At 47.0% G+C, this 27,634-nt stretch overlaps 1 long non-coding RNA gene across 4 annotated transcripts; it reads right to left on the bottom strand.

Moving 5' to 3' along the window:
• LOC135917625 (uncharacterized) lies at positions 1-25,871 on the bottom strand. Of its 4 annotated transcripts, none has more exons than XR_010569449.1 (5): positions 25,697-25,871; positions 24,617-24,709; positions 5,543-5,689; positions 2,957-3,144; positions 1-216 (listed from the first exon to the last, which is right to left on the bottom strand). It is a non-coding gene; the product is annotated as an uncharacterized lncRNA (long non-coding RNA). The 4 variants fall into 4 exon arrangements; XR_010569585.1 differs by lacking the exon at positions 25,697-25,871 and adding an exon at positions 25,543-25,557; XR_010569662.1 differs by lacking the exon at positions 24,617-24,709 and having other exon boundaries at positions 25,697-25,711.
• Between the last annotated feature and the right edge of the window lie 1,763 nt (positions 25,872-27,634).

Here is a 27,634-nt window from a genome sequence, read left to right as displayed (position 1 = left end):
TTCGAGCAAAAACATTTTATCACACCCATTCATTCGTTGGTACTACATATGTCGAGCAAGATGAGATGTTGCGGGTACACGATCGTGCTGGTCCAGTTTGTCGGGTAGCTCCGGGCGTTGCTTGGACTAAAGCCAGAAGAGCCACTTCTCACAACGAATCTGGTCGTATATCGTAGATGTGGAATAACTCGTGGTTGATTTAGCTCCACAAAGAACCTGCAAGGAGGAATGTGGGAGTGAATGTACACCGAACGGACGGCAAAAGAAAATTGTGAGCAAATTGAACTGACAATGGAGTAATGAGAATCAAGATGCAATATATATATATATATATATATATATATATATATATATATATATATATATATATATATATATATATATATATATATATATATATATATATATATATATATATATATATATATATATATATATATATATATATATATATATATATATATATATATATATATATATATATATATCGTGTGCCGCAGCTGCTTTTCCGTGACCTTTGGAAACTCGCCAGTTGCGCGCAGTAGAACGCGCAGAAACCATATCTACCGTAAGAAAAATGAGTGTTTGTACGAGTGAGGCCTGCCTTCTTTTTTTTTTTTAATTTAGACCCTTACGACAAGGGAGAGGTAAAGGGTAAAATATTAGAGCAAAGTCCGACGCGTGCTTGAAGTCCAGTAGACGGCGGGGGTGTGGGCCACGTGCCCAGCGTTGATTGTATGGCGGTAGGTTGGGGTTATCGTGTGGCTTTTACATGTGCATATATAGGAGCACGATACACTTAAAGGAAAACATTAGGTCCGTCTATGCTGGGGGACGAAAAAAAAGGATATAAGGCTGGGGTGATTTTTTTAAACGCGTTTAGGATCGCCGGAAGAACAACCACTCGCGACGAGATAAAACTGGCGTTCCGGTCTAGGCTGCTAAGCCACGGCCGTCCTGTTCGAAGGCATCTGCCGCATATTGAAACGATCGTACAACCCGCCTCTGCTTCTCGCCTCTGGTTTTAGGATGCACAGAGTCGCGTTTCCACGCAGGTCTTTCTTGTCCCATTTCTGTATGAGCCATGGTTGCGTGGTGCTTTGTTGTTCCTATACCGCGTTCGCGCTTATGCGGAGTGGCATGTCTCACGCGCGGTCAAGCACTTCACTCTTCAGTTATGCTGGTCACGGGGCCTGCACGGTGTTAACTATTAGAATAATCTGTACGCCATCGTGGCGCCCTCGAGACTAAAATTGTTCTTGGTTGTTGCGGGCAGTCTCAGCCTTGCGAGGGCTGATCGCAGTTGCTTCGTCCAAGCGGCCGCATTTCGGATGCAGCTCTTAGATCAGAATGGTCACGCGTAATCACTCGTGAGACGGGCAATCAAGGGAGTCGAAGTGGGTCACAGAGCGAAAGCCGGCGCAGCGTTAAGTTTGTGACTTCGCCACCGACCGCAAGCTCAGATTGAGCCAGAAACTTCTGGGAGAAGCCGAAATACTTAACTCCTAGAGGAGCAGCGGCCTTTAAAGACCGTTGTGTTATCGCTTCTAGCGCGTGAAGCTTCTCTTACGCTTCCCATTGTGTATGAAATTTCAATGGGGCCGTGGTGCTGCGTTTGTGCAACCTTCACACGCGCAATAAATTGCCGTGCCTGTGCACTACCATTCGATCCCATTGCTCGGTCGAAAAAAGAAAAGAAAAACAAACAAACAAACAAACAAACAAATAAATAAATAAATAAATAAATAAATAAATAAATAAATAAATAAATAAATAAGTTAATTGCATATACGCCTGGCGGCCAGTTATATCGCATCCTACTGCCAAGTACGAAGCCACATTTTTTGGATTTAGTTAGGTTTACAGTAGAATTATGTTTCCACCAGAGCAGATATATATATATATATATATATATATATATATATATATATATATATATATATATATATATATATATATATATATATATATGTGTGTGTGTGTGTGTGTGTGTGTGTGTGTGTGTGTGTGTGTGTGTGTGTGTGTGTGTGTGTGTGTGTGTGTGTGCAGGTCAAACAGACATTTTAGAATCCACGTGAAGCAACGCATTCACAAAGCGGTTAATTACTTGCTCTAAAGCTGTTGCATGTTCTGTAAAGCGTTCTAAGCATTGCGATTACGTTTCTGATTGGCGAAACCGCGCAGGAAACGGATACATACAGACTGAAGGAATGGGCACGCGCAACAGCACTTCGCGGTGCGTGTTCATTCCTCCTGTCTGTCTTTGTTCCCTGCGTTGTTTCACCGTCAAAAGCCACGTTGAACCCGCTAGACGTCCAGTGCCGAACGCTTCTGAAATGAACAGCGATAACGGGTCTGCGCGGCAAATCAGCAAGACCCGGATGCCACCACCACGCCACCACGTATTATATACTGCCTACAGAATCGGCTCGCGTTTCATCAAGCCATCTCCGGGATCAGAACACGTTACTATTGCACCATCCCCAGGACCAAACCACCTTACTCGTAAGGAAGCCGACCGAGCAGACGTGCCTAACCCCAGGAAAGAGGGCATTACTGAAAGCTTCGGTTTAATAAAAGGATCATGCGCTTTAAGGCACATATTTGTTGAATTGAGGATATTTAGGTACCGTTTGTTGTTTCACTGCGTAATTTCGTAAAGAACACAGCAGGCCACCGGCACGTCTGTAGGGGTATTACAGATGGGGCTACACATAAGCGGATTAGATATACGAGTAATGTCTGGCGCGAGAGCTATTCGATAAGACGACAGCAGCAGCATTGGTCAGCGAATATCGAGAGGGATCGCATAGAAACCTTCGCTTTGAAAAAAGAAAAAGAAAAAAAATGAACACATGAAGTAGTCCCGGCAAACAAAATAATAACACCTATTGCTCGCAGATATTACTGTGAAATGCCTTCAACACAGAGACGTTCTTTGATCGCCCTCTATCACCTGCTTTCTCGGAGGAGCTCGAGCCGATAACTGGGCTCTGGTCGAAACGGACTTCGCAGAAGGTGGTGTAATGGACCTTGGAAAGGACCACCACCGGTTGTTTCTCTTTTGCCCACAGCGCGAAGATGTCCCCATTGGCTTGAGGCAGCTGCGTGGTTTCTCGGGGGGAAAAAACAATGTTCGTTGATCTGCGTGCAAAAATCGTTAGTAATCAGAGATGAAGGAAGAGTTAGGTGTTGATAATATTATTTATCAAGACGCTTCGAGTGGAGACACGTTGCGTTTACACAACTAGCACGTCTGGCAGTGATTAGGCTACACACTTTCTGTTTGTAATAATAATAATAATAATAATAATAATAATAATAATAATAATAATAATAATAATAATAATAATAATAATAATAATAATAATAATAATAATAATAATAATAATAATAATAATAATAATTGTTTGCAAATAGCTTGTGAGCCTATGCGCTATAGCAGAGGAAGATACGCTAAAAACGTGTGTCTATAAATAGGATAAGCCTCTCCTGGGTCTTTCTTTTTGAAGAAATATATTCATAGTCACTTAATATAAATAAGAGAAGGAGGGCAAAATTGAGAAAAACATATTTCCTGAGTAGTTTGTAGCTGTGCATAAAAACACTTAGTCACAAGTAAAGTAGCTTGCAGGAAACTTACTGTGCTTAAATATTTGAAATCCACAATAATATTTGTTTTAAGAGTCGCGCTAGTCATCTCAATATCTGCATGACCCCTCAGGCACGTAAACGCCTACATTAGTGGGCTCGGAAGGTTCGGCAGAGAGGCAGACAGCATACTGCAGCCTGCAGACTACTGCCAAAATTCTGAGGAGAACCAGTAGAAATTTAATAGTCGTGTTATTGTGTAATGCTTAAGTTAAAAATAGAAGAAGCTTCTACAAGCTTGATTTCTCAGATTAGCTCTTTCGCACGCAGCGCGCCAGAAAAGCCTCGAAATCTCAACCGGTAAAGACAATTATGATGCTTAAAATGCTCCGGCCGCATGCATCTAAGACAGTTCTTAATGTAACTATGTTCCAAAATTTATTTATATGGGCCAAGTGTGTTAGAAAAAAAATAAGACTAGCAGGAAGGACGCATACGTGTTTTCTGCGACAACAGCATGTCAGTGTGCAGCAGGTTCTCGCCTTTTTTGCAACGTTTGTCACAGCAACTATTTACGTTTCCGACATGGCACACTGTTCTTAAAAAAAAAAATGTGCGTGAACTAGAGTTGGTATTGTTCCTGCACCTTAAGTATTTATTTCTGAGAGCTCGGACGTGGAGTTCGTTTTTATCAGTACGCGACGAAACTCAGAAAAAATTCCACGATGCTTAATCTGATTTGCAACTATATATATATATTTATATATATAATGTCTTCATTGGTGCTGAAGATGCAATGAATCTGTCAGTTCCCAATTTTCCTCAGATAAAATAAATTAAACAAATAAAAGGGCTAGACTTAACTTTCATGTTTCTCTGTGTTGGATATTCCAACACAAAGAAACACAGTCACATTATCTCTACATCATTAACGAGCCCGTGTCGCAGAAACCACGGCCTCAGCGTCCCGCGTCGTACGTCGTCCGGCAAAATGCTTTCGAACCACGCATACCTAGGCCTTTCATGTGGCGCAATAAATAAACTGAACTAATTCAATTTCTCAAGCTAAAATACGTGGAAAAATTTTAAACTTTGACTTACACGCAACCTACAGACGTAAAAGCTCTCTGATTGTAATTTGAATATACGAGAAAACATAATTCTGTTACGCGAGAACTCGAACAGACCCCTTTTCCAGCGTTTCTACAATGCATAGACCGAAGACGGCGTCCGCGATTGGTGCATGCTGGCGCGTAAGTATGCCGGAGTCCATGGAACTGGGTGCCCGCTTCGTTGAAACACTTTCAGATGGCGCTCGCCTCCGCCACATTGCGGCCCTTGCAAGAGGCCGCGTTTCTACCAGAAAGCCCGCCTTCGTGCACAGCGTTCGCCGCGAGCGTTTCCCGGAAAACATTACGCTTACATACGCTGCAGTTGCCGGTAAGCGTGAGAAGCAGTCAGGGATCCTTGAATGCTACGCGTTCCACTCTTAAAGGCGAAGCTTAAGCGTCCTCCAATTTTTTTCGCGATAAATGCATGGTTACAAGCGCCCGTCTAAGGCTATACCCGACTGCACCCCGACTCGAATGCTAGTAGCGTAGGCAAGGAATGCCTATGGGTAGAATTCGAATACGACTCCAACGTGGGTCTGGGTCTCTGGCAGCAAGGAGAAACAGTGCCATTCACGGAATCAAAAGGGCCAAACTTTTTTATGGTTGCATACCCTGAGAAAAAAGCCTGCTGGAAAGGTTACTGGCTTGTCTAGGAAGAGGGGAGCTCACGGTGAAGTTCCCGAGTCGCTGATCAAAGAAACTAATGCGAATTAACGATGATCCTACGATAATGTTATCGACCCGCATCTTTTGTCTCGTAATAACCGCTGTACTCCCAGACAGGTAGCACGCATCTTGGAAAAACTCCCAACTCGATAGCAAATCTCGGTATGACTCACCCGGCTGTCAGAGCCGCTGGCCACTAGTGGCAAAGAAGAGAGCGCACTCGGTGTTTCGGGCACATCGCAAAGGGTACGAGGTGGTCACAGCGAGAAAAACTGCCGCGGTGACCTAGCCGCGATCCATAGCAAATGAGAGAGAAAGACCTAAAAAAAAAAAGAGAAAGAAGGCATCTCGAGAGATAAGTTACGAGGGACTGTTGCCGTGGGAGCTACGGTGGCTGATATGAGACAAACCCCTCAGCGCGGCCCCGCCGCGATAGAAGGCTCCACTAATCTAGAAAAAAATGGCGGCGATGTTGCTCGTTGTTGTGTGTGACACGAGTTTAAGTGTCGGGTTACTGAAGGCTTGCATATACTATTATAGTGCATGCGCTCCTGCTTCGTACCAGATGTTGAACAGAGGAGGCCACATTGCTTGCGTCATCGCCCATGTTGTAAACATATATGGTAGTATTAGTCTAGCACTGCCTTCCCGTAGCATACAACGAGATAAGTAAGTGTACGTTTCGATGGCCATAAACGACGGGAGTGAAGGTCAGAACAAAGCAGAGAAAGAAAATTCGAAGATGAGGGAGAGAGGCGTCAAGGACAATCGGGAGACGCACTTGCAACGGCGGGTGCAGGCCACTCTCTTGTTGCGCGCAGGTTGCGCACATAAGCAAAGACGAGGTCACGTGGCTGACTGCATAGATGTACGGCACTCCGCTTACATTTTTTGCTCACTCTCAGAAGAAGAGAGGCACTATATTGAGGAAACAATATGAATTACAATAGCTCCTTGTATTTTGATTGGATGTTCCTTGTGCTTGCTCATTTCTATCTCCGGACATTTACTTTTTCTTGTGCGGTACCTGTGCACGTGCTCATGCACATAACGTGTAGTTAGTGTGCGAGCGTCTATTTTGCTGCACGCTATTTTAACGCCAGTTCGCAGTCGTCATTGTGAAATACACTAGGTCAATCGTCTGCCCCGATCAGAAATGAATATGTAAATTTCCTTTTCCTCTACACATCGAAGGCAAGAGATGCTCCATCGCAGTGCTCTCAACACTACGGCTGCTCGTAAGCCGGACGGTGCGTTTAAAGGGATGGGGAGGGCTAGAAGTGTCGGTAGCTTTCTTTTTTTAAGATACGTGCGCACATATAAGGAGAGAGGCGCCGCGGATGGTCTTCTGCTCAAACGTGCGATTAAAATAGGAGCACTCTGAGAAGGACAAAGATACAGCGTTAGAAAAATCACTCAAGAACGAGCTCTCTCGAATCGTTCACAAGTCGGGGATCAAAAGCCACCAATTTATTATCCTAGTTCACAAGCTAGAGCATAAGCTCAATGCGGTCCGTGCGAAATAGGAACAAAATAAAAAAAAATGGAGACCGCGTACCACAACATGTCGCGCACCGTGCATAATATAAGATACAGTAAACAACCAAAATACAAGAACACATTTCTGCGATAATGGGCTATATGTTGCTACAAGCGTCGCAAACATCGAGGCACACGTCTTTATAAGTGTAAATAGAAGGGATAGAAAGTCCAGCAGCTTCCAAATTATTTTAAGATCTCTAATAACTTTCCGCGATTCTCGTTTCTTGACTAAATGTGAAAGCTGAAGCAACCTCAAAGCCACTGATAATCGGTGTCAGGGAATGCAGATGAACCTTAATACTTCAAGGTGCGCGCGCATGTCAGTAACAGGGAAGAGGAATCCGTTAGAACACACATACACCATAAACGATTTCGTAATTACGAGAGTTGTCAGATACAAATAGCTTGGCGTGATCATACGCAGAACACTGAACTGGAATGCTAACATTAAATATATAGCATCAGCAACATTAGACAACTTACGGTTACTGATACACCGTTTGAAACACGCTACTAGTAAAACAAAGATTCTCGATTTCACACCATTAGTGAGATCGTTATTGGAATATATGCTGATGTCGTTTGGGACCCGCATTCTAAGGCAAATATTGCTCTTATCGAAAGTGTACAGAGAAAAGCACTTAGTTTTATTTATAATGCCTACAACCGAAATACATCTTTTAATGAACACCGAATTCAATCAGTCCATCCAACACTCGACTCACGCCGTAAAAAGCATCAAACATTGAGAACAATCAGACAAAACTTGAACTTGATACAGACATGCAGTTAAACAAATCAAGACGCACTAGACATAAGCACGAAAAGACTATTCTAATGCCACAGTCAAGAACTATCCATGAACTATTTCCACGAACTATCGCGGAGTTGAGTTCACTGCCGCAAGAAGTAACAAATTTATCTAGCGTTGAATGATTTTTAGCTGCCTTCCCTGACCATGTGGCATCTATCAGATTTCCTTTTCGTTTGGTTTTCACGCGGCATAACGTCACAATGATGCAGTAGATCTGATATATAAATTTATCGCCATCGGTCAGATTTACTGCAGCGATTTTCTTTGCGTCATATCAGCGACGCACACTCTATGGTTTTACTTCTGTCACGTTTCATTTTTGTTTCTTTGCTCTTTTTTGCTTCAGCACACTTGTTGTCCACTAATTCACGTAGCTACACCCATTTTATCGATGTTATATAGAGCAATCATTGAATATTTGCTCTTCGTTACGCGCACTTGTTTTCGGATTGTAATCTATGTATTACGGCTTCTGTAGCGTGGCTGATAATGATTGATAGGGTGAACCTCATAAGTGGATATATCTTGAATAATGTTTAACATAAAGCCCAGCTATTAAACCAAGTCCTCCTGGTGACTCTGGCGCGGATTTTCATAGCAACGCAACGCGCATCCCGCATCCACAGCTCACGAAGACGCAAGAGACAACACAGAGTGTTGCAAACGAGCACGTCTCCGCACCCAAGGAGGCTTCATCTGTTGTTCCCTACTCAATATAACGAAGAATGTAAATAGTGTGAACAGCTAGGAACACTCGTGCACATCGTCACAGATTGCGAACAAAAATCCAAGCTTGTCTCCTCTACTCGACCCCCGCCCCTCACCCCTCCCAAGAGGAGTATGGGAGACGCTGCTGTCCAACTCCTTCCTCTCGGACCACATCATGTTGGTTGAGGGGGCGGTCGCCGCCAAGACGGCGCATGTATTCCCGTGCATGCAAAGGTAAACACTGGTGCAAATCAAGCCATACTTATGCCTGTCTCATTCTTTTTAAGTGCCCCTTCCAGCCACATTTCCTGCAATTCCACAATAACTTACCCACTGGAGTACTACATGATGACATTCCTGCTCTGCAATGTCGTAATCTTCTTGTTTCTCGTATACTAAAGCACCATTCTCTGTGAAAAAGCTCATGTTTCTGAGAGAGAGTAGTGAAGCTTAGGAATCACTTAAAATGAACAATTGACATGGTCATTTTTGCGAGCATGTAAATTCAATTGCAGAGAGAATCGCGTAAAGTTCTGCCATGGGTGATGAAGTACTGTGCAGAAATTTAATATGCTACTCGTTTCCCGCAAACTAAAATCAAGAATGATGTGCTAGAACCTTGACTTCGATCACTGCGTGATCCGCCTGTATATACTTGAATGCGGTTTTGGCGCGTAATCTAAATATGTGACAATGTCAGATATTTCGCTTCTATTACAAGCAACTTGGGTTTCTTAACACAACACTTTCAAAGCTCTTTTCTCAAAGCTGGGTTTCAGCAACGCTCATGAAGCTCGCGTGATACTTACTGCGGACCAGTCGGCAATCGACAGGCCAATAAATGCCCTTTCAGTCCTTCGTCATGTATTTAATTTATTCTTTTCTCTTCTTTTAGCTCGTATACTTTTCTTTGAGCGATAAACAGATGTTCCTAAATAGCCATCCACTGCGAGATACGACTATTCCTTCAACTGTAAACATGCTTCCATCGATTACTTCTTCCTATCTTCCATATCTATGTTTCTGTCTCCTCCTTTCCGAAGAGTAGGCAGGCGTTGTGCCCCTTCCGGTGGCAGTTGCCAGCCTCCTCATTGCTTTTTCTTTTCTCTCTTTCGAGTGTTCTTGTGTGTTCAAACCAAATAATAATAACAATTCCAGCAAAACTTTTTGTTGGGCTAGTTGGTGCATTACTGAAGTACTATAGCGCCAAACAGACGACATCAGTTGTCAGTAAGCGCTCCTCCGTGTCTCTTCTTCCTGTGTCGTCTGTTTGGCGCTATAGTACTTCAATAATAACAATCTCAAGAGATTTCACCAGTCAGGAGGCCATCTTTCCGACGCGTCATACAGCGAATCGGATGTCTCTTTTGACGTTTTGCTTGATTGCTGTGCTCATGCGCAGTAGTGCGCGCGGCCTACCCGCGTTGATTCCTTGTGAGAGGCGCATCTGCCACTGTTACTGGGGGTCTAAGCATGCAAATTGTGACGTGGTCACGCGCCAGAAGCCGATAACGGTGAAGTGCAATGCTAATTTGCATTCTCTTTTGTTTTGTGTGCGTGGACGGCCTCAATATCCAGCTAATCTGCTGCCTATATTTTTTTTCTTGTCTTGTTATGCACACTGCAGGGGCCCACGGAACGATAATCTCTGTACGCAGACATTCGTCGCTCTTATCGTGCTTTTCGCTAGAGACCAGCAAGATTATACTCTCGTGGTTATTCCTGAGAAAACTTGTGTAGGCGCGGGGTGGGGATGCAGAGGGGAAAGGGGTGTGTGAGAGAAGGAGTTAGCAGAGCAGTCCTTTCTGCGGTCACCGAGATTGGTCCGCTCTAATCGCGGCAAAAGCGGTGTCATGAGTATTCGGCCTTCCCAGATGACCATCCCTCTCGACGGCTGAAAGAGCCCGATGTGGCTTAGCCGGATGGTGACCTGACAGGAACCGGCGTAGTTAACATGGCATTGTCGACGGCTGGGGCTAGCTAGGATACATTAAGAGCGTGAGTTAGGGTACGTCGCCCGCCGGCAACATCTGTCGTTGGCGAAGTTGTTCTCGCACTAGCGCAGCTTTTGAAGCGCACCGGTCTGAGTGCTTGAGTGGCCATTTGCAGCCTTGCTGTGCGTCCACCTGTACTCGTGCAGCTCTCCATACTTTCCTCTTTCAATTTGCTTTTCCCTGACTTCCGGTGAAGGGTAGGATACGGGACTCTCGTCTGGTTGACCTACCTACCTTTCCTATCCGTTCTAGCTTTCCCTCGCTGCAACAATTGCTGGCAAGCGGCCGGACAACACGAATAACTGTGGCGGCCTGTAGGTAATCTTGTGTTGGCATTTTCTCGTCCAGTTGTAACACCCCTCTGGGGCATCGGTGCTGAGCTTCAGCCGTAGAAACGGTTGCTGAGCTATTTTCTGATCATTTCAGCGAAAAAAAAAAAAATTACCCGGTTAAAGTTTGTCTGTTTAATGAATGGTTCTCACTGTACCTCACCGTACCTCAACAATTTCTCCTTTCTAAAGGTCTAAAGTTAAATTAAAAGGAAACAGGAATTGAAAATATGATTTCGAAATTGATTACTCGACGCCTTTCTTCCATTCACTCTCTGTTTGCCCTTGACTATATTACTTTATTTAAATTTTCATTCTCTGTTGCTTTTTCAAGACGGACTGCACTTTTACACTTTTTTTCACTTAAGATTTGTTTTTCTTTGTATTTTAATTTCAGTTTTCTCTCGTTTTCCACTGCGCTGCAGCGGATAGCGCTGCTCTCCCCCAGCGTAAATGAGGCGGGTCAAGGAAGAGCTTCCAACGACGGCAGCGCCATCCAGAGGCAAGGAGGGACCAAATTGGCGCCGACCAGTCAGGGCGGACGTGCGAAGCGGTCACGTGGTGGCTTCGATCAGTCACGTGCGCTCCATGCTTGCACCGTGCTACACGGAAATTCTCAGAAATGAACAGGTTCGGTGCCAGAGAGACACCACTAGCAAAAAAGACGGACGAAAACGCAGCGTATAGAGAGGTCACCAACTAGACCAACGCCACGCCGTTTTGGTATCGCGGCAGGCTTCGGGCTGCACTGCGAATGCTTACAGTTACGTAGTTGTGCACCCTACCTTAGGTCAAGCTACCGACCTTAAGCCAACGTGTCCTGCGCGATTGCAAGAGCTGCCCGTAACCGTGCATACTGCAGTTATCCGTGCCCCTCTCATCGCAGGCGCGCCTTCCATTTGACGAAAATCGACGCTTGAGGCAAGACTAATTTTTCTATGCTATGTGTGCATTGAAAAGGAATCGTTGCTTGACTCTCAATTCACCGGCGAGCACTTCTTCTTTCACGCTTCGCTTTCATAAAAAGCGCGTTTAAAAAGAAAGCAGTGTAGCAATAAATTGCAATAATAATAAAAAAATGGGCGCACCTTCCTGTACGTAACGCATAAAATCCGAACTCGATTAAACTTCTACCGGGATTGCTAAAGCCGCCGCTTCGAGAATCCTTGCGCCCGGCGCGGAGTGAACTCGCATCGCCTGAAGGTCCGGAAAGCTTCCTTAAATAGGATAGCACGGCGTCAGAGCCAGGGGCAGCTGCTAGCTTCAAGCGCTCGACAATTTCGCCCTCGGTGCCATACTTAATCCCAAACTGCTCTTCGAACGTTCGGTGCTGCATAAACACCACGACCGCCGCTTTCCGCGTGCTGACTCTTCCACCACTGTCGACCGTGAGGGAAGGCGCGAGAATTTGGTGCCTATGTAACGTTGAACCGAGAATGTACCGTGCAGCGTGGCAGTACTCTCTGTGCATTCGCTGCAGTGAGCAGGCACGGTCGGTGGAGCTCTCTTATAAAACAGAGAAAGTCTGCAGGCTTCTTAAAGAAATTTCGTAAGGATGATGATGATGACAGCAACTTTATTGTACCGCCGGCTAAGGAGGCCGCTACTCCCCGTCCCCAGTACACAGGCCTTGGGGACTGGGGCCGGAACCTCCGCGATTAGAAGCAAGCAAAGAGGTCTTGACTCTTCGCGGCTTCTTCCGCCAGGCGGATGGCGTGTTGCTGTGGAGTAGGGTCCTCGCTCCGCAGCAGGGCTTCCCAGGCCTCTCTACAATTTATGTTTGCTTTAGCCCCTGGTGAGCTAGCGCATTTCTCAGGAACTCTTATCTACACGTCACCCATAGGCATCCTGCCAGCAACTTGAATCTCCTATGAAGAGCATCCATTGCCCGTGTATTCCTTGCGCATAGTAACATACTATAGCGCACTCTAGCTCGTTGGTCTTTCTGACTTTGCCTATACCAAATTATATATATATATATATATATATATATATAGTCATATCATGAGAAGCCAACAAACACTGACACCAAGGACAACATAGGGGAAATTACTTTTGCTGAATAAATGAAATAAAGAAACGATAAATTAGTGGGAATTAAAGTGGATGAAAATGCGAAATGTGAAGGTTGTGGGTTCGGCTCCCACCTGCAGCAAGTTGTTTCTTCATCCAATTTTATTTCCACTAATTTATAGTGGAAACAGTGGATAGTGGGTTTGGCACGTAAAACCCGAAGATTTATTTATTTATTTAATTAATATCTAATTAATTAATTAATTGATAGTTGGTTAATTAATTAATATCAATTCTTACTTGCTCAATTATTGGTACCTGCTTACCCGCCACTTTTATTTTGATCTCGACGGTGCCTTGCACCTTCAGTGCTTCAGATTGTATATAAGCAATTCTGATTTCTGCGGCGAGCACGCTAGGCCTCTCTCGGCCGCGTAATCGACTATGATGTCGGTGGCGGCCTGGAGACGGCTTTCGACGGCCGAATCACTTCCCCGGTTGACCCAGAGGGTGAGGGAACGTTTCGTGCGACCTCTCACTTGATCAAGGGGCTGTACGGTAGCGCAATTAAAAGACGGGCCAAAAGAAGACACACAGGTACGCACATAGCGCTGTGTGTGTGCCTGTGCGTCTTCTTTTGTCCCGTCTTTTAATTCCGCTACCGTACACCCCTTGAAGATGCATTACCAACAAGCCCACATCGCAACTCTCACTTCAGCCCGTCTTCAAAACTCGAGATTACGCGACGACGGACACTAAGCGCGCGCGAAGGTAGCGCACATCCCCGCTCGCCCAGCGTTCGCATCCGCGGAAGATTACGTTCAACACATCTGGTGGGTGGGCCGCGTACGCGCTCAGTCGCGTATACACCCAGAGCAATCGCGGCCGGGTTAGAGGAGGAGACGCACGCTCACGTTCCCAACATAAGCGTGCTCAACACCTGCTTAACATGAACATCTCTGGAAATAACATGTTGCATATAGAATGATAATAAAAACAATTTTACGTGTCGCATTTACTTGTAGAACATCTATTTATCCGCTTCACTGAAGCAATTCGTGTCAAGTACAAAGTTTTCGACGTGCCCGTTGGATCCGCATAATATTTTTTTGTAACTCGTTTTCTGATGAGTGCGCGTTTTTCATACTTGGTGGGCTCATAGATTGTGGCGAAGATTGTTTGTGATCCCTATAGGAAGGGCACTTTATTATTCTCCTCCATTCGTATTTTCATACTTATGGCCTTCTTTTGGGGCAATAGATCCAACCGGACATTGTTCTGCTTAAGTCATCTCCCCCTTCTTTCTCTGTCTTCTTTGCTTGTCCCGGCGGCCGCGTTTCGATGGAGGGGAAATGCGAAAACGCCCGTGCGCTTAGATTTAAGTGCACGTTAAAGAACCCCAGGTGGTGCAAATTATTCCGGGGTCCTCCACTGCGGCGTGCCTCCTAACCAGATTGTGGGTTTGGCACGTAAAACCCCATAGTTTATATTTAGTTAATTTAATTATTTGCTTGTCATTGTATCTCGAAACTCCGTTATAAAGTGGGACTATCCTTGCCCCAGCGAATTAGCCAGGGGATCAGCGCGCCTATGCTTCCTCAAGGCGAAACGATCCGGCTTTACTCAAAGCGTGTGAGTCCGCTGCTGCAAACTTCAAGACTTCACCGTTATACCGACAACGGGTACTTAGAGGCCGATGGAACTGCACCGGAAGAAGACCGGTTGCTTGCCCGTAATTAGGTCGGCCATCTGAAACTTCCCAGGAAGCGTTAATAAGCCGCATCCAGAACCGACGCGAGACTCCTTCCGTCATGAAAGAGGTTCTGCTTGAACGAAGCTAGTTAAATAGTGCGCGCAGATGTACATGCGTACACAGAGTTTTGAAGTTGCTTGACCTTGTCTAGGTAGGGGCTATTGTACATCATTCCGGCGAAATGGGTTGTTATTATACGAAAAGTTGCCAAACATGTGAATATTCACACACGCACACATGCACGCGCCCACACACTGTATATATATATATATATATATATATATATATATATATATATATATATATATATATATATATATATATAGTGTTACTTGCTTAGAATTTGTTCTGGTGTCATCTTTCTGTTGCCACTCCCTGTAGGCATGCGCATTTAGCACTTGCACCGAGCTAACCTGCCATTCTCCTTCAGAAACGCAAGCTCCTTTGATGCACCCACCGAATATTTACGAAGAATGACTGAGTGCGCAGTGCGAGGCCCGGGGTGCGTTTCTACTCAGCACTAAAACAAGCCTGGAAGTGTCTAGATATTGAAGCGGGGCGAATATTGCCTAAACGAATATTGCGCTTCTACCAGCTCTTGCTCGCATGACGACTAACAATTTTCGAGGTAGCTTATATCAGGAATAAGCACGAGAGAAAGAAATAGAGAGAGAGAGAAACGAAGAGGGAAAGGTAAGGAGGTTAACCAAGCACGTGTCCGGCTACCCTATATTAGGGGAGGAGGATACAGCAAGAGGCAATGCATCTGCGTGCGTACTATGAGCCTTGAGAAATCGCCACAGGTCATCGCCAATGAGCAGTGGCTGTGTCCCTCTATCTTTTCCTGCCTAAACTACTGTAAAGCTTTTGTGGCTTCTTCGGAATTAAAGCGTTCAAAGCTCGTGATCGTACCCTACGTTTCTTTTTCTTCGAGTGCTTGTTCTATTGTTCAAAGAACGAAAGGCCTTCGTAATTGACCCCTAGGGATCATCGATACACACACATATATTATCTTTATTTTTATGTAACCAAACCGCAGGCCAATTTTGTGGCCTAATACGGAGGGGGATTAGAACAATAGGTTTGAAAGGTGAAGCGGCTATACAACAATAAGAACAAAGATCTACCTCTAACTCAACCCTAGTCGTCTTAGCAAGAAAAAGGGCACAAATCCAAAACACAAAAGTAGAAAGTCGAAAACAAAAAAGTGTAAAAGTAGAAATAGGCTATACCACGAAAAAAAGAAACGAAAATCGAGACTACAATTTGAACTCTAATCTTCTGTCGCAAAATATTTCACAAATCGAGAACATGTTGCAACACAAGGCCCATTTGCTTGCAAAAGAATATAATCCAGTTCAGTTGGGAAGTCGTTCGATTCAAAAACGGTTGGTGGTAGTTCATTCCACGCCTTCACTGTTTTAGGGGGAAAACTGTCTTATAGGAGTTTGTTTTTTGCAAAAATCGGAGCTAGTTTGTGTTGTGTTGTATGCATTGTTCGCCTAGCAGAAGCTTCCTGAATACAATTCTGAACGTTTACCGGGACTTTTCCTGAAAAAAGTTTATGAAGGAAGAGAAGTCGACTTATTCCGGTGCAATTGTAATGTTGGAATCTGGTGTTCTTGCATGAGAAAGGAAGGAGAATCTAGTTTTCTCTATTTACCGTATATAGATCTTCCCGCGTTTCTTTGAATGCGTTTCAATTTATCAGTGTACTTGCTTCTTTGTGTAAGGATCCCACATTACCGATGCATATTCCAGCTTGGACCTTAAACACGTATTATATGCTAAAGGATTTGTATTTACGGGGACATTTTTGAGCTTCCTTTTAAGAAAACATAACTTTTGATTGAGGAGCAGAAGTAGAAATGCCTGTGATATGCATGGACCATGATAGATTTTTCGTAAGGGTGACTCCTACGTACTTGTCAACTTCACAAATCGCACTCCTGCCGAGGTGATACATGAAGTCACTGGGACCTTTCTTGTGACGCGTAGAAAACAGTTTTTTCCCTGTTTAGCTCCATGCTCCACTCTTCACACCAGTAATCAATTGCCTGGAGAGCCGCCTGTAAGCAATCAAGGTCGTCCGTGCACAATACATAAAAAAAACCCATCTGCAAGTAAACTGATTGAGAGAGAGAGAGAGAGAGAGAGAGAGAGAGAGAGAGAGAGAGAGAGAGAGAGAGAGAGAAACAACTTTATGTAGTCGCCTGCAGAACGACACCACGACTAAATGGCGCCGTGACGCGGGACATGACGTCTTCTCAGCGGGTGGTCTCTACTCAACTTAAGTGCGTGTTACTCCCGCGGTCGGTCGCCCTGAGGGGCAGCGACTATTAAATCAGTTATATAAATAAAAAACAACGATGGCCCCAGTAGAATTCCCTCTGGAACTGCGGATGTAACTGATAGCATGCTAGATGAATAATTTTGCATTTGAACAAATTTTTGTCTAAGATAGGCAGCAATGCATCCTACGATGTTGGACGGTAGACCAATGTACTGCAACCTAAACAATAATTTACCAAGTGGCATGTTGTCAATGGCCTTACAAAAATCCAAAAACCAAACATCCACCTGACCAGACATGTCAAGAACACTTTAAATTTATGAACTGTTGAGACTAACTGCGTGATTATTGGGAGAGTGTTATGTTTAGCAAGACATTTCTGCACGTGCCATACAATAACATGCTCCAACCGCTTACGACATTGACTGGTGATAGAGACTGGGCGATAGTTGGTAACCAGCAGGCGACTCCCTCTCTTTTCGGTCTGCTTTTTCTGTCACCTACCACGGAAATGCACGCCATTCGACACGGTTTCTTCTGAGGACTTCCTTTGGTGAGTGGCCTTTGCGCGGAAGCCGTGGAACTTTTTGTGTAGACCACGCCGCGGCGACGCTAGGCGCGGGTAGGCTTAGGCCTAACGCGACGAAGAGGGGCATTATGCCCGAAGTAGAAATGGTGTTAGGAGAGGCAATCTCCCCCGAAGAAGCCAACAGCCCAGGCTGGACGACAGCGTTGGGCAAGCACAAGAAAGCCCGGCAAGAAACACCAGTTTCAACGAGCAAGAGAGCTCACATGGGCTCGAAGGGTGGCTGCCGCACGGCTGCCCCGCAAGGCGTGTTGCAACGTCTCGCAGCCTCGTCGAGGCTCCCCAGACTACCTAGGGAGCACATACGAATTATTGTCCGCACAAGGGGCGGGCTTGACGTCAAGAAGATAAGCCAAATCAAGCTGGCTCAAGCCTTGGCCATGGCGGCTGCACTAGCCCCCACAGAAACTGAGGGCGACGTAATCTGCCCTAACTTCACTCAAAACGTTCTCGTTGTATCCACCCCGGAGAAGAAGAACGCCGCCGCTTATGCAGGAATCCAGCAAATCCGCATAAGCGAAGGACTCTACAAAGTAGCCGCATACATAGCGGCCCCAGACAACACCTGCAAAGGGGTCATACGAGGGGTCGACGCAGACATCAGCGAGGCCCAACTCCAGCGCATGATTGTCAACCATCGTAACCCGAAGGCTCTGGAAGTCAAACGAATTAAGAACACCACCACAGTGGTTGTCCTCTTCGACGGCATGAAAGTGCCTAACTATGTCATGTGCGGCGTCAGCCTTCTGCGCTGCACGCTCTACAAACGCCAAACCGAGGTGTGCTACGCGTGTGGCGGCTTGGGACATCGCGCGGACGTCTGCCCCAACCCCACCAATGAGGATTGCCGGGGCTGCGGACTAAGCTCACCACCCGATGACCACCAGTGTTCGCCGAAGTGCGCCCTTTGCGGAGGCCCGCATCTTACGGCGGACAAAACGTGTAAGCAGCGCTTTCAAGTCCCATACGTCGTACGCAGACGCCGACGGCGCCGTAAGCGCGCCAACAACAAGCACCAGCAGCAACAGCTGGCCAAGGAGAACAGGCCACGTGGCTCCAGCGCGGCGGGAGCCCCCAGGAGGGAGCGCTCCGTCACGCCCTCTGGTCGACAACGCAGCCTCTCCAGAGGGCGCTCTCGTTCCCGAGGGCGCTCTAACTCCCGGGTTCGGATCCAGGAAACGCCAACCTGGGCCGATCGTGTCAAGTTGAAGCAGACGACGCCGGCTTCAAAGGTAACGCAGGTAGCATTGCCGGAGCATAAGGTTGATCCCAGAGTCGCTCAACTCATGCAAGAGAACGCTCGACTCAAAGCAGAAATGCAGCAGATGAGGGCCGACTTTGAGTCTTTCCGTAAGTCGTACCCCTCGCAAGTCGAGAAGCAACCGGTGCCCCCCTCAGGGGAGCCACAGGCGCGCTCGGGTAAACGTAGGGCCGCGCCCCCAGAGGGGGACGCTGACTCTATGGAGACCGAGTCCAATAACAAGGACTTAGAAAGCATGCAGCGGGCTATTCAGCAGCTCGCTGAAAGCGTGACTGTCCTCCTTAAAAGGATGGCGTCCCTAGAAAGTGCACAGGCCGCGTTAGCTACGGCTAGACAGCCTTCGAGGGAGCCCCGTCGGGCACCTTTACCCGCAAGCGCCGTCCCCGTCAACAAGACGGTGGAATGGCCAATCCAAGGCAATCACCATGGCGGTCAATCCCAATAAGTTGGTTGTGTGGCAGTGGAACTGTGCCAGTTTCCAACGGCGCAAAGCTCCGCTGCAGCAATTCGTTTCGGCACAGGCGGTCAAACCGCACGTAATTCTTTTACAAGAAACTCTCGATGACGCGCCCACCTTCCCGGGATACCGGGTTGTATCGATACGGGAGGAAGGAAAGCGGGGTTTAGCAACCTTGGTCGCACGGAAGTGCTCCTTTCAAGTACACAAATTACAAATTGGCAGAACTAGGGCGGAAATCATTATGGTCGAAATTATCCCTAACAATTGGCTTAAGAGCAGTGTCTTTCTTTTAAACATATACAGCTCGCCGTCGGATCAACGGCAGGCATTCGCCACGATCATGACAAAGGCGGTGACCCTGAGCAAGGGAGCCCCCATAGTGATAGCGGGTGACTTCAATGCCCCCCACAATGCCTGGGGATACCCCCGCCAATCCACCAAGGGCAATCTCCTTGTCCAGGCAGTTGCTGACTGCTCACTGGAATTGATTACGGATGCTCAATACCCGACGCGAACCGGCACGTCGGTAGTCCGAGACACCACTCCGGACCTGGCGTTCGTCAAGAACGCCCCCGGAGCAGGATGGCAAAATTTGCAAGATAACCTGGGCAGCGACCACTTCATTGTGGAGATTACCCTAACGATAAGCACAGCCCCTACCAGGGAATTTAAAGTGACGGATTGGGATGCCTTCCGGAAAATACGGAAGGCGGACCAGACCGACTACGATAATCTCGATAGTCTGTTCACAAGACTACAGAAGGACGTACAAGCTGCGACCAAGGTGGTTAAGACCGACCTAAAGGTAGATCGTATGGACGCGCGCCTTGCACACCTCCTAGAAGCCAAAAACTCCATCCTGCACCGCTGGAGAACGCACAGACTCCACCGCCGGCTTCGTAAGAAAATTGCGGAGCTCAATCGTACAATTGAAACTCATTCCATCGAACTGTCCAAACAACAATGGAATGAAGTGTGCTCCTCGGTTGATGGGCAGATGAGAACGGGGGGCAAATGGAACCTGCTCAAACACTTACTCGACGACTCGCAAACCAAAAGCAATCAGAGACTAGCCATCGATCGCATAGTTCATAATCAAAAGGCGGCGGGCGTATTTGAACACGTCCTCTTGCAAGAGTTGGCCGAAAAGTATCTTCTGCTGGGCCACTCCAGTGACGGGGATTATCCTTGTTATCGGGGGGGAGCGGTGGGGGAGCTCGACGCCCCCTTCACGGAATCCGAAATCTGGGAGGTGCTGCAAACGCTCAACGGTCGCTCTGCGCCGGGCCCGGATGGCATCTCCAATAAGCTCCTCCGAAACTTGGACGAACAATCAGTTGCGCTGCTCACCGGGGAGGTCAATAAAATTTGGGAAACGGGCCTAGTCCCCGACTCCTGGAAGACAGCCTCAGTGGTGCTCATCCCGAAACCAGGCAAACCTCTTGGGCCGGAGAACATGCGGCCCATCTCGCTCACGTCCTGCGTGGGTAAGGTGGCCGAACATGTCATTCACAACCGTATATCTAGGCATATAGAAAATAATGAGTTATTCCCTCACAACATGGTCGGCTTTCGGCCGGCACTCTCCACACAGGACGTCATGTTACTTATAAAGAGGCAAATCATTGATGTCGACACTAGAGACACTCGGGGCATCCTTGCTCTAGACTTGTCCAAGGCTTTTGATAACATCTCGCACCGGTTCGTACTAGACGCCATCTCAGATCTGGGCCTGGGGCCACGATTCCATGCGTACGTTAGCTCCTTCCTCAGGGATCGCAAGGCCATTGTCAAAATAGGGCAAATCAAATCGAAGGAATTTACATTGGGAGCGAGAGGCACCCCGCAAGGGGCGGTCATCTCTACCCTACTGTTTAACATCGCCATGAAGGGCCTCTCGGACAGACTGGCCACAGTAAGAGGAACGGGTCACGCCCTCTACGCGGATGATATTACCGTGTGGTGCTTGGGAGGGTCTGACGCTGCAGTTGAGAGTGCGCTCCAAGAGGCGCTCGACATCACAGAACACTTCCTACTAGACACGGGCCTGAGTCTGTCACCAACCAAGTCCGAACTTCTATTGTATAGGCCCACCCGACGGGGGGTTAGGTGCTCCACACCCTTAGATCAAATTCCCATAGCCCTCTATACGAAGGACGGACAACAAATTCACAGAGTGGATACCATCAGGGTCCTCGGACTCTTGCTGGAATCTCGCGGGGGCAACTCACAGACTATAGCCCGCATTACTTCGAAGACGGAGAACATGCTTCGGCTTATCCTCAGGGTCTCGAACCGCAGAGGGGGTTTAAGCGAGAGCAATCTACTCAGACTCTACCACGCGTTTCTGATGAGCCACGTTAACTATGTAGCCTCCGCGTTGCGCTGGTCTAAAGGGGATGAGTCCAAAATCGACGCCCTCATGCGCAAAAGCATCAAGCGCGTGCTGGGTTTACCACTCACTACCAGCACCGCGCGTCTCATGCAACTAGGCATGCACAACACCCTATCAGAGGTGATCGAGGCCCAACGAGTGGCTCAAATAATTCGACTATCATCATCGCGAGCGGGGAGACGCATCCTCGAATCCGTTGGATGCGGTCACCAGGAAATCACGGAGCGCAACGTGACCCTATCACCCATGGTCCGAGATACGTTCAAGGTAGATCCCATGCCACGTAACGTCCACCCTCAATACAATGTAGGGCGTCGGGTAGCCAGGGCTCGTTCCCTGTTAAAAGCGGCTGCTGCCACTCCGAATCTGGAATGTTTCGTTGATGCCGCGAGTGCTCTGATCACTATGCCGTAGTTTCGGTTGACTGTAATGGCACTCTCATTAATTCAGCATCCGTGCGGAAGGTTTCTTCAACAGTAGCCGAGCAAGTTGCTATAGCTATAGCACTGAAGGACCCTCTACGTTCCAATATCTTTACAGACTCCAGATCGGCAGCCCGAGCTTTCGCCTCCGGCTCGATCTCAAAGGAGGCGGCGGCCATCCTCGGCAGCGAGGGGGCTGCTGGTTTTCATAGCATCAAATGGTTCCCGGCCCATATGGGAATCAATGTACACTCTGAGCTTGTTAACGCCAATGAGTTGGCCCATGACTGTGCGCGAGGTCTTACACACCGCGGCGGTTCAGGTGGACTCACGGGCGGCAACTTAGGGCTGTATAGGGATTCGCTTCTCACCTTCCACGAAGTCTTGACACATTATCAACTTGCTCGGCGGGCCTTTCCGCTACCACACCCTAAACTTAATAGACCACAATCGTCGGCGTTTCGCATGCTTCAGACGGGGTCATTTCCCTCCAGGGGCAGATTCAGTCACTTCGCGCCTAACGTAGAACCCCACTGTCCAGACTGTGGGGAGGCGTACTGCTCCTTGTCCCATATGCTCTGGCAATGCCCTGCGTTACGCAGCTCATCGCTAACCACTCTAACCGACTGGGAGGCAGCCCTTAAGAGCGGCGACCTCTCAGAGCAACTACGGGCTGTCCAGAGGGCCTGCGACAGGGCGGAGGACCACGATCTTCCGACCCCGACGTGGGTGCGGCCCGCGACGGCTACGGGGACTCCCTGAAAAGGGGGGTACCCTAACGCCGGTTCCTCAGGACCATTAATAAAGTTCTTTGTCTGTCTGTCTGTCCCTCTCTTATGTACTGGTGCCATGCGTACCTTTCGCCAATCACGTGGTATATCGTATGATCTCAGTAATAAGTTAAAAATACCCACAAGAAATTCGGAAATCTGCTCAGCATAGCGCCCCAGGAATGAATTAGGAATGCCATCTGGTCCACTAGCCTTCCTCGCATTTATATTTAACACCACCGCCAGAACAACCTTGCATGTGATTACGATTTCACGAGCACAATCGGACGCGGGTGCGTTGTGCTCAGTTTCATCCAGCTCCGAAAATACGCTTTGAAAGTGGCGAATAAAATTTTTCGCTATGCTACAGGGGTTCGTCAATGCGATGCCGTCAGCCTTTATTTTCTATAATTACGTTCTATAGCTTGGCCAAGAAATCGCCGGAATTTGGAAAGGTCGTTTTTAATAACCTTTTCCGAACTGTTACTAAAAAGGTTATGCCTAGGTTGCTTGATCTTTGTCAATAAATTAATGTTAGGACAAGTAGAATGCTCTGGTGCCTATTTTAGCTCGCTTTCTCGGTCATGTTATTTTGCGCTTACACTGAATTATCGCTCTGATAATCCATGGATCTGAACGACGTTTGCAAACACTCGTCGATGGTATGAAATTTTCGACACAGTATTTGATAGTATTACGAAAAATCTGCCATGCACTTTCAACAGCATACATTCGACGGCAAAGGTATATAATATCTAAGTAGTATATTATTGCCACATCATTTGCTCGACCGAAATCCTTAACTACGTTTTTTTTTGGCAGGAGTTTCTTTCTGGCTATCAAGAGCTCTAGCCCAAGTGAATAAAATCAATTCAAGTGGCCTGAGATTCCGGTTTCAACTGTCACGTATGGACCGCCGAAGATTTCACCGATGAACATAAGGTTAAGAACCCAATTACCTCTTGTGTTCACCTTCACTACTTGTTCGAGCTTAAGAGAAATAATAATGTCAAGAATTGAGCCTTGAGAAGCGTAACATCCAGAACAATGAGATTGTTCCATATAATATTTGGCAAATTAAAGTCACCTGTAATTATTAAGTTTCTGCCGTGCAGCTTTTCAACCTCATTTAACCTAATCACGTATTCATCGTCAGAATCAGGACATCAATAAACTGTGACTAGAAAAAAAAAATGTTATTCCCGACAACACCACTCTCAGGAACAAGGTCTCGTGATTGTTGAATTGGTTAAGAATGTGTACTTCTATTCCTTTTTTTTGTAATGGCTACTACACCACTGCCACGAGAGCCTCTGTCACCCGCCGCGGTGGCTTAGCGACTATGGTGTTGCGCTGTATAAGCACGAGGTCGCGGAATCGAATCCCGGCCGCGGCGGCCGCATTTCGATGGGAGCGAAACGCAAAAACGCCCGTGTCCTGTGCATTGGGGGCACGTTAAAGATACCCTGGGGGTCAAAATTAATCCGGAGCTCTCCACTACGGCGTGCCTCATAATCAAATTGCGGTTTTGGCGCGTAAAACCCCAGAACTCAACTAAGAGCCTCTGTCGGAGTTTGTCCATTCTCTACAACTAATAAGGCGGTGAAACTATTTCGTCAGCGCGAATTGACTCGTTCAACCAGGTTTAGGTGATTGTGCAAAGATCTTCAAGCTTATATTTTTTTTACGATGCTGCTAGCGTTCATAGACAGCAAACGTAACTGGCGAGGTTTTAATTGTTAGCTAGAAGAAGACAATATGTTCGAATTCGGCACTTCTTTTCGAGTGTTCAACGTGCCATGCCACAAGAAATTTTTGTCACCCATTCGAAGTTTATCGCATGCAAGTGACACCTTGGCATATCTTTCGCATTTAGCACTAGCCTAAAGTAACCTGCGCGCCCTTACCATGTCTGCGCAATAATCCTGCCGAATGTACATATCCGCTCCTTTTAATTTTTTCTTTGTGTTTGACAAGACAGCTTGTTTTCCGAGGAACTTCTGGAAAAAAAGAAGAATTGGTCGATTTGATTTCGCCCTTCCTAGTCTATGAACCCGCGCAACCGTCGAACGCGTAACGCCTAATTTACCTCGAAAAATGTTCTTTGTAACTTTGTTTCTTAGGGTTGTATGTGTTTCAGGTATGTCAAGGATTCCAAAAACATTTAAGTTCTATCTGCGAGTTCTGTCCTCCAAATCCACTAATTTCTCATGCTGGTAGTGAAGAGGTTCTGCATGTCCGTAACAGCTAGGCTCACAACTTCAATCGAGGTAATCATTTCCTGCATTTCATTTACTTCGTCTTCGAGGTCTGTTAAATGCGCACGAAAACTCTGTGCGAGCATCTCTGTATTCTCAAGACGGGTTTTCAAGTCAGATATATCCGATCTAATAGACTGTTGACCTTCTACAAGAGCCTGGAACATTTCCTCTACGGTAGGTCCAGGGTTTTGTTCCACACACCCGCAAAGAAGCAATTTACAAAGACAATAACAATCGTATACAATGCGCTTGCAAACCCGCCGTGCTTGCTCAGTGGCTATGGTGTTGGACTGCCGAGCCCGAGGTGGCGGGATCGAATCCTAGCCATGGCGGCGGCATTTCGATGGGGGCGAAATGCGAAAACGCCCGTGTACCTAGATTTAGATGCACGTTAAAGACCCACAGGTGATCCAAACTATTCCACAGTCCCCCACTACGGCATGCCAATCAGATCGTGGTTTTGGCACGTAAAACACCATAATTTTTAATTTAATATGCAAGCACTTCCGTGGGCCCCACACTAGAATGAGAAATCGGTTATTACTACGCAGCAGGAGGGGGCTATAACTAACCTAAAGGGCGAAAGCAAAACGTATGGATGGAGAGAGACCTGCACTCAGCCCTGTTACCGTGTCCATGAACATGTTCCGAAACGGTGCAGTCTTTATATCAGGGCCTTCTGGTGACGTCACAGAGACATAGATTGAAGCAAAGAATGGGACAGACTTGTTGACGTTGTAGGTTTGTCCTTGGTCCGCGTCGATTCTTGTAGCCGTAGACGCTGGTAGCAGTGAAGCTGAGGCAGAAGCAGGAAGCAGCGCACGTCCGACTGACGGCAGCAACGCCTTAAGGGTGAAAGCAAGACGCAGAGTGAGCGGCGCGCTCTCAGCCTTTTCGCCGCACCCACTGATATAAACTGTGAGGCTCGGCTTATGCTCCCGAAGGTTACAGTATACTATGCAGGTGCTGTTAAATGCGCCGTGAGCACTCATTGTGAACACTGTGTTTCCGTGCGTGTGCACGCATTAAACATTGTGTCGTTTTCTCTTTTCATTACCTGTGCCATTCTCTGCCGCGTACGGTTGTAAACCAGGTGCAGCCATTGTTAATCCCTGTGCTTCTGAAGCGAAGCTTTCTTTGCCTCTGCCTTCGACCTTCCCATTGCTGCTGCTGCTGCTGTGGCTGCTGTCTGGCACACCGCGTCGGAGGGTGGTCCAGAGCGTGTGCATACATGACAGGAGCGAGACAGGGAGGAAAGGCGATGCGAGAAACTCGTTTGGCCTCACGTATGCCCTCTGGAGCTCCCTCGATGTCGCCACATGACGGCTGTAATATCCGTGATCCCCCTCAAAAACATTACAGAAACTGCAGCGCTTCCCTTTCTACTAACGTGTGAGCCCAGAAGGGACGTAAATAGAAATGTAGAGAGGAGGGGGAAGAAGCGGCAGTTCTCATACAAGGGGAGGTGCGGTTAAGGTGACGCGAGAAAGCAGGGAAACCCTGCTACTATAGCACAGTGGTAGCGGGGTGACTTGATTAAGTTCAAGGTTAAGTTCAAGGTACGGTACAGTACCTACCTGCTATTCCTGTAAAATAAACGCCATGGAAATGTGTCAAGCACACAAATTAGGCAGGGCGTGCAGAAGCAGAGCAGCATTAATCAAAGCGCGATGCAGGGTCCAGGTACGGAAGCGGTCAACCGTCAAAAAAACACTTCTGTGCCCACCGCGGTAGGTTTGTGGCTATGGCATTGCTAGAGGTCGTGAATTTGATCCGGACTGCCGCAGCCGCATTTCGACCGGGGCGAAATAGAAAACGGACGTGCACTTAGATTTTGGGACACGTTAAAGAACACCACGTTGTCAAAATTAATCCGGAGTTCGTTACCACGGCGTACCTCATAGTCCGATTGTGGTTTTGGCACGTACAGCCCCATAATCCAATTCAAGTTTAATACTTCTGCCACGATGCAATGTGCCATGTGAGGCAATGACATTGCTTAACCCTCTGAGAGGTTATGAAATGTGGCGCACAACAACGCCTCAAGCAAACACCTCTGCCTGTGGGTTCTGCGTACTACGCAGACAAACAGCAGTGGTGCAGGCATGGGGACGTTTAACATCAACTCACCACTCTCGAGTTAGACTAAGCGTTGAAGAAATTAAGCTTTCGCCGTCAACACCACCACTAGATATCGTCAATCAAAGCAACCAGCACAGAAAACTTCGCTTACATCGATTTTCACAGTGCGTGAGATCTGCATAATTTTTGTTTTATGTTCCTTTCTCTTGCGTTGGAGAGTGAATACGTTCCGCTGGTTCTGTCTTTGGAAATGTGCAGCAACCAAAACATTTATTACGCCTTTCCCCTCCCCGTTTTCCTCCTCTTTCTTTCATGAGAGTGAGTTTTGCTTGACTTAAAATGTAACGAATGACAGGCTTGAAATACACAGAGGCAAAGAGTCCCTTCGTAACAGCCTTACCATGGGCTACTTGCACGCAACACGGGACCGCCGCAGAGCCGCACAATTTCTACGGTCCCGAGTTTTTACAGTTGAGCTTAGACGTGGGAAAGAATACATGTGCCGCAGGCTGGCGCGCACCAGCGAGTAGGCTAGGCGCACTCTGTTCTGAACGCATTTTTAGTTGAATCGAACAGTGGCTG

This window comes from Dermacentor albipictus, chromosome 1, assembly GCF_038994185.2.
Source record: "Dermacentor albipictus isolate Rhodes 1998 colony chromosome 1, USDA_Dalb.pri_finalv2, whole genome shotgun sequence".
Classification (NCBI taxonomy): domain Eukaryota; kingdom Metazoa; phylum Arthropoda; class Arachnida; order Ixodida; family Ixodidae; genus Dermacentor; species Dermacentor albipictus.
Note: the sequence above shows the minus strand (reverse complement) of the source record. Positions and strands in the feature narration are given on the sequence as shown.